The sequence below is a fragment of the Gymnoscopelus microlampas genome, assembly GCF_963454915.1.
Source record: "Gymnoscopelus microlampas genome assembly, chromosome: 13".
Lineage (NCBI taxonomy): Eukaryota > Metazoa > Chordata > Actinopteri > Myctophiformes > Myctophidae > Gymnoscopelus > Gymnoscopelus microlampas.
In genome coordinates, this window is record NC_139950.1 from 47,578,894 (window position 1) to 47,590,638 (window position 11,745).

Below are 11,745 nucleotides of genomic sequence, written 5' to 3' on the forward strand. Positions count from 1 at the left end.
TCACCACCATGTTCTATTATTATGAAGGAATGTGCATAGATAGACCAGTCAAGTCCCTATAGAAACCTCATTTGCACATGAAAGACCAATTGGAAGGCCATAACGGATCTTGTAACGTTAGACCACATCATATTTGTTGTCAGATTAAATTAGATGCTGTATTGTACAATCACATGCTTGTTTCTTCTCCAAACCAAGTCCTATACATAACATGTGGTATATATTGTATATACAATTTAAGTGGTGAATTCAATATGAAGACTGTTCCGGTATGAGGCTCAAACAGAGACGAACACACACACACACACACACACACACACACACACACACACACACACACACACACACACACATACACATACACACACACACACACACATACACATACACATACACATACACATACACATACACATACAGGGAGGGAGGGATGGAGCACATGTGTGGACATGTAAGATCAGATGCTAGGTTGTGATTGGTGGAGAGATGGTTCTATTGTTCTCCTCTTTGGCCAATCATTGCAAGCAGTTAGTGGTTCCACCTCAGGCTCTCTTGTATAAGAAGAATGTGTAGTTGTCATTTCTTCACAACTCCTCCAGGATATCAATCGTTTCAACCAGAGCTGACTGTGGACTCCAGACTTCAGGTGAAAAAGAACTCTCTCCACCCCACCAGGAACAATTCTGCTGAACAGGAGGAACCCAAAGACCATCAAGACCTCAGTAAGTTACTTGTTTTCACTCATTTCTTTATCTTTTTGTTCTTATACATTTGTGTGTTTGTGATGACTGTTGTTATTGCTGGTGTTAGGAAAGGCGGAGAGAAGAGCGAGAGTTTGATCTTTTTGTTTCATTGAATGGACTATTTTCAGTTGGCATATGTTTTTTCATTTCACTGTTTTACTTTGACCTTTTTGATGTATTGTTATACTTTTATTAGACTATTTTGTTGTGTTCACAAATATATGTTGTTAATTTTGTTTGCTTGAATTTAATAAAGTTTCAATTGAGACCATCCTTGATTGTTGTTATTAATTAGGTTCTACTTATTGCATTAATGTTCACAGCATAAAAAGTATAAAGTATGTGTTGAAGGTGAAGTTATCCAGACTGCTGCAGCAAGCCTGGTCTTAAACATCACTAAATTGTCATGTTTGTCTCTCTTTTGCCTTCCTTTCTTTATCTCAATTACTGTGCTTGAATAACAATAAAGAGAGAGACTAGTTTTACATGCAAATGACAGCAGGGTATTCATAATGGACATCAGTGATCTTTATAGACAAAAAGATGGAATGTGGTTTACGTTTTATTTTTCAAAGTAGCCAACCACCACCATGGTTTAGAACCCAGACAAAGTTTGTTTGACATTTTCAATTATTTCAATTTGCCTCAATTAATAAACATAGTATTTGTTCAGTGTATTAATCATATTTATGTATAATGTCCTACTTAAAGGTAGGGTAAGTGATATTTTTGGTTAAAACAAAAAGTATTTTGTTAAAAGGTTAAAGCACTATATTCTGATAATAATCATTGCTATAGAGTGTTTGTTCAGTAACAGGAGTCTCCCCATCTCTCCAGCTCTTTAATAAACAGAAAATACATTTTTCGGTAGGTGTCTCAGCCAATCAGGCTGAAAAAGCATAAAAGCATCCTCCTTTTATTCTGAATCCTGCACCTTGTGTTTGGTTTTAAACGTTAGAACCCTAGTTCTCTTAGTTACAAAGTCACATTTACTAATTATATTATGATAGATGTACGGATATACATCTATCATTCCCAGCTGACACGCGACGTCAGTACAACGTTGTCCCAACGTTGTACTCCAACGTTGGATGACCGTTGGATTTTGGTTGTAAATGAAAGTTTGTCTGACGTCATAACCCAACGTTGGTTAGACGTCATAACCTGACGTTGGTTTGACATCCTAAACTAACATTGATGTAACGTCAATCTCTGATGTTATGTAGACGTTGATTAAAGGTTGGACTCCCAACGTTGGATACCAGTTGTATTTTTGTTGTAAATGAAAGTTTGTCTGACGTCATAACCTGACGTTGGTTTAACGTCAATCTCTGATGTTATGTAGACGTTGATTAAAGGTTAGACTCCCAACGTTGGATACAAGTTGTATTTTAGTTGTAAATGAAAGTTTGTCTGACGTCATAGCCTAACGTTGGTTAGACGTCTTAACCCGACGTTGGTTTGACATCTTAAACTAACGTTGATTTAACGTCAATCTCTGATGTTATGTAGACGTTGATTAAAGGTTAGACTCCCAACGTTGGATACAAGTTGTATTTTAGTTGTAAATGAAAGTTTGTCTGACGTCATAACCTAACGTTTGTCTGACGTCATAAACTGACGTTGGTTGACATCTTAAACTAACGTTGATTTAACGTCAATCTCTGATGTTATGTAGACGTTGATTAAAGGTTAGACTCCCAACGTTGGATACAAGTTGTATTTTAGCTGAAAATTTATATCGGGTTGACGTCATAGTACAACATTGGCTCAACGTTAGAGTACAATCAAAATATGACATATTTCTAACGTTGTAATCACGTTGTATTTTAGTTGAGAATAAAATGTCAATCCAACATTAGCAGGACGTCAACCTCCAGAGTTACCTTGTCACGTAGATATCTTGTCACAACAAGATATCAACGTTAAAATAACGTCCTGTGCCCACTGAGTGGGCGGTGGGAACAGGACATCTTCCAGACGTCATTTTGACGTCGATATCTCATCATCACGACGTCAGACAACCAACAACAAATTACATCTTGTTTCAGTGTCAAGTTTTACCAAGGTGAAAATACAATATCAGACAATATTATTTGACAAAGTTTAATAAAACAACATTATTAAATATTTTTTAAACTTGTAATTGGCACATTTGAATAGGTAGTATAAACAAACAGAAATTACAAGTCATATTGTTGTCCAAACAGTTACAGGTTTGGTGAATAGGTTCAGAGCCCAAAGTGCCTTTGTAGGAAAATGATTCCATTTGTGAAACTTTAAAATAACTAAACAGTACAAATCAATAAAAACAATGAAGTGCATTCTTTGAGGCATGTCTATAACATATGCACCAAGGGCAAAAACGTTAAAAAGAGAGAGAAATAACACTGAGCTCCCGTAAATCACTTGGAGAGTCTTCTCTGCATCATTCTGTTTAATTTGTTGAGGGTTGCATTCTTCTTTAGTTCCCCTAAAGATAAATGACAGAAATAAGCTATTTTAATAACTCTAACTTGATTTTTACATTATGAAACATCTTTAATGACTGACAGATATCTGTTCAAAAGTTTGGAATCAGTGAGAAATTATGATTTTTAAATTAACTGAGTTTGCAGATATGAGTACTGTCTCTGATGGAAGGGCCATCACAATTGCTTGATCTAAATCCTATGTTGGGAACAGCTATACCGTAAGGTTCATGAGAAGTTTTATACAAACCAGTCTCAAAGTACGGCAAATTCTACTGAAAATATGGGGTGAAATTTGACCTGGATATCTAGAGAATATGACATCTAGAATGCCTAAGGTCTTTAAAGATATTGCTGCACTTGGTGGATTATTTAATGAACAGAAATGTTGAAGAATATAAGTTATTATTATTATTATTATTACCCTTATTATTATTATTATTATTATTATTACCCTTATTATTACCCTTATTATTATTATTATTATCATCAGTGTCTTGGCTGTACTTACTTAATTTTCACAGTGATTCCAAACTCTTGAATTTAGGCATAACTGCCAACGTATATAAAAATAATCAACATTTTGTAGCACTCCTTTTTGAATTTGAAAGATAACGGAAAGGTCAAGGAAAAGTTACATCGGGCAATTAAAATGTTTAACTTACCATATGCAACGTCAAAAAGACACAGGCCCCGGGGACTTATTCTTGCCATGATGTCAACAAAGGTTGTACTGGAGTGTCAATTCATGTGACATGAGGAACGGCATCATTCTTCTGGGTGCATTATCCAATGAATTACCTCCTGAGTATGGTAAAAGTCACAGGAAGGAAAATGCCATATTAAGTGGACAGCTAAGATATTATTCTATCGTTACACCTCTTAAGGTCTTTAAACACCAGGGACATGACGAATAAATTATACAAATACTTCTTTAGAATATATTGATGCTATCGCATCAAAACTATTCATATACTGTAGATGATGCCTCATTTGTATAGCCGTTAACCTGATGCCTTTAATAGCGGTGAAAAATCAAACTTGTTTTAAATCAAAATTATGTTGCTTTATTGTCAAATAATAGTGAAGTTCAGTGTGGAGGTACTTACCCGATGTATTCTACTTGAGAGGACCTTCCACCTCTTGATGTACCACATCTAGCATGAAAATAAGAAATACACAACACATTATGAATGAAAAATATACTTGACGCAAGATAGAGACTTCTCACAATGGCCTCATGCCGTGGCACAACTACTTCAGAGAAAACCCAAGAAGAAATTGTATTGTGAACCCAGTATGGTGAATTATATCGAATCGTTGGTTGAGTGAAACTTCACATCCCTACCCTTTCAATATTAACGCTATAAGACTGCTTTTACATTACACTGCTGACTGTAGACTAATGTTTACTAGTTTATCTGTGCCTGTTATGTTTAACTGTGTCAAAAAACTATCATCAGGATGCCCACAGCCCTGTGGGAATTTATAACTCAATTCAAAATGTTCCAGGAAAGTCACTACCGTGGGAAACCTGAATCATCTAATTCAATATATATTTTTAAATTACAACCAATTTAAAGCATATTACCCCTCAAATTAACGCCCTGATATTATACTTACTTCGGACTTGGTGGAGGCTCACCAAGTCTTGATCACAGGTGTTTGGAAGCTGAAGTAGCACACGCACACGCACACGCACACGCACACGCACACACACACACACACACACACACACACACACACACACACACACACACACACACACACACAAAAAAACAGATTAGATAGGCAACCTCTGCCTTCCGAAACATCTGTGGACATTTAAATTCAATATGGGCTGGAACAGCGTCGAAAACGACAGCTACAGTACAGCTACTTCATTATCAGCTACTGTATATCAAGTATCGGTTATGGCAAAATACTAACTGTTCTTCACTCTGTTTGGGCCATTCAACTGTACAGGACTTACTTCAATATTTCAACTTAAGATGGCTTACCAATAGATCTTCAATATAGTGTTTACATTCCTCAGAAATGAAAAAAACTTTGAGAAAACGTTGTATTATAGTTGCTTAACAGCACAAATTAAAACCAACAAAATATCAACGTCTAATGGCGTTAGAATTTAACGTTGTGTAGACGTTAACGTCATAACGTTAAGAAGACATTGGGCTTTGGTCTCAATACCCGACAACAGAATGTCGGTATTCTTTGTCAATTTGACGTTAGCATGATACGTTGAACAGATGTTGGGCATTGGTTACTTACCAACACAACTTAAAACCAACAAAAATCAACATTTAATGATGTTAGAACTTAACATTGTGTGGACGTTAGCATAACGACGTTAAGCAGATGTTGGGTTTTGGTTACAATACCCGACAACAGCAGGTCAGTATTCTACGTCAATAAGACGTTAGCATGATATGTTGAACAGATGTTGGGTATTGGTTACTTACCAACACAACTTAAATCCAACAAAAAAACAACGTTTAATGTTGTTAGAATTTGACATTGTGTGAACGTCAGCATAATGACGCTAAGCAGACGTTGGGTTTTGGTTACAATACCTGACAACAGCATGTCAGTATTCTATGTTAATATGACGTTAGCATGATATGTTGAACAGACGTTGGGTATTGGTTACTTACCAACACAACTTAAAAACAACAAAAAAATAACGCTTAATGATGTTAGAATTTAACATTGTGTGGTTGTTAGCATAATGACGTTAAGCAGACGTTGGTTTTTGGTTACAATACCTGACAACAGCATGTCAGTATTCTATGTTAATATGACGTCAGCATGATACATTGAACAGACGTTGGGGATTGGTTACTTACCAATCAATCTTCAACATAGTGTTTACATTCCTCTATTATGTTTATTTTTTTTTAGGTGGGCTTTACTGTTAGGCTTGGCCAATATTAGACTGAAAATAATGTCTTACAAGCTAATATAATCAAAACTATGATACCTACACAAGGCTATTCAAATGCAACCAACCCTTATGCCTGATTTTTAGTTACACTGCACTGTCTCACACAAAAATCAGGCTGTGAGGCATGTGAGCTTTACCCTTCAATAACACACATTCCCAACTGAAAACATGAATCATGCATGAACAACAGAACTTCACCTAAAATAAGACATTAGCTTTAAAAGCTGCAATTCAAATGTTTAACTCAGCAGCACCAAGCCAGTGAAGCCACCAACACAAAGCAATGGGGATCAGTCCATCTAGTTAATGCAGTATAGCCTCTTTCTAGTTCCCACTGTTTTGCCACAAAAGGCAGGTACTGTAATCATTTTGGGCAAAGGATTTACTCAAACAATGCTGCCAGTTTCAAAAACATGCAAAGAAAAGGAAAAGAAAAAGAAAACAACAAAGCATGACTGATTTGCAATATGAAGAAATCACCTCACTCGGTCATAAACAGAATGTAGAACTTTATTTTAAAAACAAACAGTCAAATATTTCATTTCAAGTTAGAAGGAAATTAATTATGAACTCACCTGTGCAAAAGATTGTGATTCTAGAAGTCCTGGGATGGTCAAAAAAACATCTCCATGCACAAACAAGTATCTCTTCCTGTCTTCTCTCCCTCCAAATTCAAACTGCAGGCTCCTGCAGCAGTTACTGTTGCCCCGCCCAGTCTGGTGTTATACAACTGTGGTCCCACCCACAAGTCCAATGATTCGTCCAATGAAAGAGCAGAACGTTGCTATACTGCTCAGTGATTTGAGGAGACATTTGACAATCCAGTTTGAAATGTATTATTATGACAACATCCATACAACGTTGCAGTCTAACATCATTAGACATAGATATCTGGTTGGTTTTAGGTTGTGTTGGTAACTAATCAATAACCAACGTCTGTTCAACGTATTATCCCAACGTCAGGTTGACGTCAAATACTGACATGCTGTTGTCGGATATTTGACCAAACCTCAATGTCTGCCCAATGTTATTATGTTAAATGTCAGTTTACATTGTATGTGTCATATGGCATTATGCTGTAGGCCTAATGCAAAAAGTGAAATATTTCCCTCAATCATTTATTTGATTAGCAATTAATATAATGCAAAAATAAAGAACTGCAACAGCTATGAAACATGAACAATGGTGAAAATCAGTACATTTACTCAAGTACTGTACTTAGCATTGTATTTTTTAAATTCACTTGTGTGTTTCTATCTTTTGATACTTTATTATTTTACTCCACTACATATCAGGGCAAACAATTATTTTACTTTTTGTGATTGATTGATTACTTTATTAGTCAGAAATGTAAACAGCATGAGGTACAGTCATGCATTTAGGCTGAAAGGGTAACAAAAAAAGTGTCTGTCTGTCTGTCTGTCTGTCTGTCTGTCTGTCTGTCTGTCTGTCCATCTGTCCGCCCTTCCGTCGACCCAGTAGTACATACATAGTGGTGTGGATGATAAATGGTGTCACAGTCACACACTCTTGCTCCATATGTCACAACTAAGGAAGACCCTGGTTTTGAGGTAGGCCGGTGTCTATGCATTGTAATGTATTGATGCATTTCTTTTCATATGGGTTTATTATTTAGGGCAGCATAGGTTACTGGTTAGATAATCAGAAGGTCCCCGGTTTGCCTCAAAGGCCCTGGACGGGGCGAAGTGTCCTGAGCAAGACACTGTAGGGGTGGACCCCTACAGTCCACCCACCCCAAGCGCTCAACATAAAACATTTGAGCAGCCATAAGCTGAAACTGAATTTGCCCTCTGGAACTAAGGAAGGTCTCCTGAAGCAAACTAAGGGCAAATTATTGACGATAAAGAGTTGACATGGCTGTCTACCTACCTCACTGTCGGTCGCATTCCTTTAAGATGCAGCTGGCTGATCACCGACAACTAACATCTGCTAAAGCGGAAGGGAAAAGGTATAACTGGCCTTAACCATGTTGCCTACTTCTAAATCCACACTGGCAAAGAAACCTGTAGCTAATCAGTCTCATATACAGCCACAGGTTCACTATAGGTGGGATGCTGGCATGTGCCCCAGGAGCAACTTGGTGGTATTTGTCTGAAAGTCAAATTCAGTTATCTGGAAAAGGCTGAGGGTTATAGAACTGCACAAACACCTTTCTGGGCCATGGGGTGGCCCTGTAGCTCATCTGGAAGAATATAGTTGAACCACAGATGAAACAGCTACCAATTGCTCTGGTTGGACTATTGCAGGTTAAACAGATGCTAGATCATTACTCTATGTCACAACCTTCAGTACTTATTGTCCATATTCTACAGCCAGACTATGTTGGATTTTGTTTAAGTAACAGCCACATTAACCCAGCAAAATATCTACATCTAATGAGGTTTGAATGTTGAGGAGATCTTTTCATTATGAAGTTTAGCAGACATTGGGTTTTGGTCACAATACCCGACAATAGCATGTCAGTATTCTACATCAACACGATGTTGGCATAATACGTTGAACAGACGTTGATTATTGGTCAGTTACCAACACAACCTAAAACCAACCAAATATCAACGTCTAATGATGTTAGACTGCAACGTTGTGTGGACGTTGTCATAATAACGTTGGGCAGACACTGAGGTTTGGTCAAAAATCTGACAAAAGCATGTCAGTATTCGACGTCAACCTGACGTTGGGATAATACGTTGAACAAACGTTGGTTAATGGTTAGTTACCAACACAACCTAAAACCAACCAAATATCTACGTCTGATGATGTTAGACTGCAACGTTGTGTGGATGTTATCATAATAACATTGGGCAGACATTGAGGTTTGGTCAAATATCCGACAACAGCATGTCAGTATTCAACGTCAAACTGACGTTGAGATAATACGTTGGACAGACGTTGGTTATTGGTTAGTTACCAACACAACCTAAAACCAACCAAATATCAACGTCTGATGATGTTAGACTGCAATGTTGTGTGGACGTTCTCATAATAACGTTGGGCAGACATTTAGGTTTGGTCAAGAATCCGACAACAGCATGTCAGTATTCGACGTCAACATGACGTTGGGATATTACGTTGAATAGACGTTGGTTATTGGTCAGTTACCAACACAACCTAAAACCAACCAAATATCAACATCTAATGATGTTAGACTGCAACGTTGTGTGGACGTTGTCATAATAACGTTGGGCAGACACTGAGGTTTGGTCAAGAATCCGACAACAGCATGTCAGTATTCGACGTCAACATGACGTTGGGATATTACGTTGAATAGACGTTGGTTATTGGTCAGTTACCAACACAACCTAAAACCAACCAAATATCAACGTCTGATGATGTTAGACTGCAACGTTGTGTGGACGTTGTCATAATAACGTTGGGCAGACATTGAGGTTTGGTCAAGAATCCGACAACAGTATGTCAGTATTCGACGTCAACATGACGTTGGGATATTACGTTGAATAGACGTTGGTTATTGGTCAGTTACCAACACAACCTAAAACCAACCAAATATCAACGTCAATTGACGTCAAATTAATACGTTGATACAACGTTGGAAGTTGACGTTGGTCCAACGTTGGATTTTGGTTAGCTGACGTCACGACCTAAATCCAACCAAAAATCAACGTCAACGGACGTCGCGTGCCAGCTGGGTTGTTGTCATATCCAGAATTTAAAAAAGCCAAATACATTACATTGCCATTGGACTGAGTATTAACAAAGGTTTATGTTGGAAATATAAATAAGTAAAATGCAACCACGGTTACTAAGTTATCAATTGAGGCTGCTCAATTAACGTCAAATACCTAAATAACTGTACTGTTCTGCCTCTCAACTATCTTCCCTTTGTCTTTGTTTTCAGTGTTGCATCTTCAGTCTGGCTTCCCTGCCTTACCAGCTGTAAATAAACAGAAAAGAAGCTTGGCTAAACCAAAACACCACAGATGTGACCAGTGTGGAAAACACTTCACTACATTGTCCAAACTTAAGGAACACCAGAGGATTCATACAGGAGAAAAGCCATACCACTGTGACCAGTGTGGGAGTAGATTCACTACATCAGGTAGCTTAAAATCACACCAGAGAATTCACACTGGAGAAAAAACACACCACTGTGACCAATGTGGGAGCAAGTTTAAGACCAACGTTGAGTTAATGAAACACCAGAGAATTCACACTGGTGAGAAACCCTATGGTTGTGATCAGTGTGGGAAACACTTCACTCAATTGACCAACCTTAAAACACACCAGAGAATTCACACAGGAGAAAGGCTATATCACTGTGAGCAGTGTGGAAAGGCTTTCAGTCAGTCCCATAGCTTACAAAGTCACAAGCTTGTGCACACAGGATTTAAGCCCTTTCCTTGCAGTCAATGTGGAAAGGGTTTTACTACTTCAGGAAGTGTAAAACGTCATGAGCGCTGGTTTGGTCTATTGGTTTACCATTGACTGCTAGTGCTCAGGTCCTCAGCCACCATAGACCGACCACCCGGCCTGGTGGAGATATTTGCTTTACTGACATTTCTAGTTATTTTATTAGGACTAATACACTCAGACTATATTGGTTGGTTGTTGTAAAAATCCATACGCAAATACAATATTTCATTTTCACAATGAAACAAACAATAGTCTGTTAACATACTTTGTAGTAAGTTGACCTAAATGTTCTGTTCCTCTATACTCTTAATGTGTTTGCTATGACTGTTGTTGACCGCTGACGTTTGGAACAATGGAGCAAAGAGACACATAGTGGTCCTGATGTTCTAATGTAGTCCACTTTTAACTGATCATTTTCACAATGATTGGTTGGTTTGAAACATTTGTAGTTTTATTGGCTACATGTTCGTGTTCCAAATGTTTAGCTTACTTTGTAGTGAATATGCCTCAATGTCCTGTTCCTCTATACTCTTAATGTGTTTGTGAAGAATGTTGTTAGCTGCTGGTGTTAGGAACGGCTGAGAGAAGAGGGAGAATGTTGCCCTTTTGCTTCATTGACTGGACTATTTTCAGCTGAAATATTTTTCTTTTCATTTCACTGTTTTACTTTTACATATTTTATACTACTTTTTTATAAAAACAATGGTGTTAAACAATATGTTATGTTTGCTTGAATTTAATACACTTTCAATTAATACGCATCCGTGGTTGTTGTTATTAATTAGGGCCTACTTATTGCATTAATGTTCAAAACATAAAAACAGTATAAAGTATGTGTTAAAGGTCAAGTCATCAAGACTGCTGCAACAAGCCTTTCTCTGGTTACTTTACCAAGTAGAACACACTGGTGATGGTTACCGTCTTTACCAAGTAGAAAACATTGGTGATGGTAGCTAAACATCTATATACTTTTAACTGTGGTGTAGTTATGGACTTTAAACTCTACATGATAGTATTGTGTTTGATCAAATAATTGTAATGTCACCAGCATGTCTATCTTGGATTACATGTTTAAATACAACCTACATTAGTTTATGGTATATTACTTTAGTTTAAATACAACCTACATTAGTTTATGGTGTATTACTTTAGTTTAAATACAACCTACATTAGTTGATGGTGTCTTATTTTAGTT

General features: G+C 37.3%; 1 long non-coding RNA gene across 1 annotated transcript; it reads right to left on the minus strand.

Annotated features, from left to right (window-relative positions):
• Positions 1-2,704: 2,704 nt before the first annotated feature.
• On the minus strand, positions 2,705-6,833 carry LOC311058899. Its single transcript, XR_014602092.1, has 5 exons — positions 6,734-6,833; positions 4,838-4,886; positions 4,324-4,371; positions 3,880-4,018; positions 2,705-3,216 (listed from the first exon to the last, which is right to left on the minus strand). It is a non-coding gene; the product is annotated as an uncharacterized lncRNA (long non-coding RNA).
• Between the last annotated feature and the right edge of the window lie 4,912 nt (positions 6,834-11,745).